Raw genomic sequence first — 3,551 nt, 5'->3', positions numbered from 1 at the left:
TATATATATTTTAAATCCCAACCACAGTGTTGGACAGCATGGGGAGAAAGAAGAATCCTATTACACTATTGGTGGGAATATAAATTGGTGTGGCCATTTTGAAAAGCCGTCTGGATTTACCACATGACTCAGCAAACCTACTCCGGGCATCTATTCAAAGAACATAAAGCACAAAGCCAGGAGCTGTACAGTGTTTACTGCAGCATTATTTACAATAGCCAGGGCAGAGAAACAAACCTAAGTGGCCACTGGAAGAGGATTAGATCAAGAAGTGGTCTATCTGCACCATGGAACACTCTTCACTGATAAAGAAAGAGGTTACAGTGAAAGAGCAGGAATTGGAGGGAATGATGTGTAGTAAATCAAAGTTAGAATGACAAGGACAGGCCCTTCCTGGTGGCGCAGTGGGTTAAAGCGCAGTACTATGAAGCTGTCCACAGCCAGTGCAGCTGGAGTTTGGTCCCCGGCCAGGGAGGTGACCTACATGGCACAGCAGACCTCTCCTGTCTCTCCTGCTGCTCCTCTCAGCAGTGGATTTAAAAGAAAGAAAGAAAGAAAAACACAGGTCCCAAAAGGACACTGTTGGGCAGAGAGGGAGAGAGACAGGGAGGCAGAGACGGGGCACTGGAGGGTCTGGGAGAGAAACATTGTGGAGACATCTGTCTGTTCTGTTCCTACTGTCTCCGGGGAATCCTTTCACTCACACACACCTCTGGACTGTACCCCAGTTTTTGTGTGCATAAATAAATAACCTTTAAAAAAAAAAGAATGACAAGGACAGATCTGGGTGTTTACATACAACAAAGTAAAATACTTATAAAACCAGTGGACACTAATAAGGCTTCTGAGTTTAAGCAAGAGTGGGGAAGGGAGAGGATCAGTGGGGTACAAGGGACAGTGGGGGGAGTTTAAACCTGGTGTTGAACGTGTCTCCTGGAAACTGTCGTAACTGACCTCAGTGCTTTAAATATAATTCTGCTTCTTCGTGATTGTTTACTTTCCCCCTGTAGAGTCAACACTTTTTCTGTTTTCTTTCTTGCATTCCTACCACATACTGTTTTGTTCTCTAAAATTTAGTCGTTTTTCTTATTTCAGTCTTTAACACAATATGGAGTTGATTACCTATGGAGTGAGACAGAAACTCTTTTTTTCCCATGAATTTCCAATTCCTAGAGAAGCTGGTAATTTGCCAAACATCGAGCCCATTCATGGCAGCAGTGGATATCTACAAAGTCACTATTCTGGGTCCATGGGTCTCTCATCCTTGCACCAGTCACATGTTCTTCACCTCATCTCCAGCTTTCTCTGCTGCCCTCTGGACCCCTCACCCACCCCACCCAGTTCCCTCATCCTGTCCTGCTCTCATTTAGCAAATGTTCCAATCCTCTTAAGCCGGGCAGCCTCAGCAAAATATAGAGAGAATTAGCAAGGATTTGGAGGCACATGTGACAAGCTGTGGCTGGTGGGTAGGGCAGAGCTTCCAGGGTATAACAGGACCCCTCCTGCTTTTCAGAGACCTTGGGAGGGATGTACTAGAAAACACAGAGGTGGCCCTCCCTGGCGGCGCAATGAGTTAAAGCGCAGCACTACAAGTGAGTTCAATCCCTAGCCCCCAGAGGTGACCCACAGGGCACAGCAGACCTCTCCTGTCTCCCTGCTGCTCCCCTCTGCAGTGTACTTTATCAGTCAGCCTGTTCTGCTCCCTACTCTGTCTCTGGTGAATCCTCTCACCTCTCCTGTACCTCTGGCCTGCACCCCAGCTCTGTATGCACAAATAAATCTTGAAAGAAAGAGAGAGGGAGGGAGGGAGGGTGGGAGGAAGATACAGAGGTCCAAAAGGACACTGAAGGGCAGAGAGGGAGAGAGACAGAGGGGCAGAGATGGGGCTCCTGGAGGGTCTAGGAGAGAGGGAGACATCAAGGAGTTTCTTGCTCCCCAAACCCAGACAAGCAGGGACCCTCCGCCAGCCATGCACCACTCGACCCCCCTTTCCTGTCCCACAGCACGTGTCACTACCCCCCTCCCGACAGCAGTTGTCTTACATGTCCTAATATCCTTACCAAAAGTCCTTTAAGGCTGGCAGCCTAATCCTTTGCAGACAGGAGGCCATGCCAAACATGTGGGCATTCAAAGGACTTCCTGACTGTTCCACTGGAGCTCACTGCCCTCAGCACCCCCACTCTGGTGCTTGTGCTGCTCCTTGGGTTATTCGGAGAAGTGTAGACAGCTGGACGTCCCTTGAGACTCTGGGCGATGACCACCCCTTCCCCAGGCCTGTGGGCGCGGACTATGTGGTGCTGTGCCACTTACCCCTCAGCACCGCACCCTTTATGGGAAGCACTGAGTCAATGGGTGATCACATTTCTCTGCCCTTTAGAGGCCCCTCCCAGCTTTCCCTTTCTCTGAGTCCCCCATCTCCCACCTCTCTGCCCCACATAGACTTACACTCTCCCTCCCTTCTCCTTTTCTGGTCTCTCCCTGCCCCCCCCCTCAGCCCCCTCCCTGCTTAGGCTCCCCTATCCTTGGGCTGTGTCCATCCCCTTCCCCCCAGCTCCTCTCCTGTCCAGGCCAGGCTAGAGCCTGCAGGAGATCTACACTGTTCATTGCACTCTGTTTACAGGGGCACAGGAGCAACCTAAGTGCCCACGGATAGAGGACTGGATCAAGAAGATGGGGCCCATCCCTCTGGGAATACTGTTCTGTCATGAGAAAAGACACTGGCTTTGGGGCCTCCCTGGTGGCAAAGTGTTAAGACTCAGCACGATGACGCTATCGACAGCCACCTGGCACGAGTTCAATCCCAGGCTAGGGACCTCTCCTGTCTTGTCCTGTTCTGCTCCCCACTCTACCTCTGGTGAATCTTCTCACCACCACCACCACCACCACCCCACCTCTGGCCTATACCCCAGCTCCTGTATGCATAAATAAATCTTTTTTTAAAAAAAAAGAAAAGAAAAGAAAAGAAAAACTAAACCAGAGAAGACTTCCAGAGTTTTATTCCAGAGAACACTATCACAGGGAGCATGACAGAGCTAGCACCCAAAGAGGGGCTCCCCGAAGGTTATGTAAAGTGTTATATAAAGGGGGAGGCATAAGGGCCTTCTTTTGCAGGCTGAGGAAAGCACCAGTGGATCTAGTTTAACTGACAGCTGCCCATTGTTCTGGAGGTTTCTTTGTTATTTAACTAGGTGGGAATGACTCATAGATGGCGTTTATGAGGCACAGGTGTTATCAATTATCTCAAAGGTTACACATACACTACATTAAGTTCACCACTAAAAGTTCAGTTCTACCCTTCACTGTAGTCCCCTTGAAGTCCACCGATATTGTTGAAATGACAGGATATCAGCATTTATACACAGTTGTATACTTCAATTTTTTGTGGTAGGGGAGGGCAGATATAAAAAGAGCATGGTTTGGGCCTCCCTGGTGGCACAACGAGTTAAAGTGTAGCACTGCAAAGCTAGCTGCATTTGCTTCAGCATGAGTTCCATCCCCAGCCTGGGAGTGACCCACATGGCCAGCAGACCTCTCCTGTCCCAACCCCCCCC

The sequence above is a fragment of the Condylura cristata genome, unplaced genomic scaffold (assembly GCF_000260355.1).
Source record: "Condylura cristata isolate star-nosed mole 26May11 unplaced genomic scaffold, ConCri1.0 scaffold00041, whole genome shotgun sequence".
Taxonomy (NCBI): Eukaryota; Metazoa; Chordata; class Mammalia; order Eulipotyphla; family Talpidae; genus Condylura; species Condylura cristata.
Note: the sequence above shows the minus strand (reverse complement) of the source record.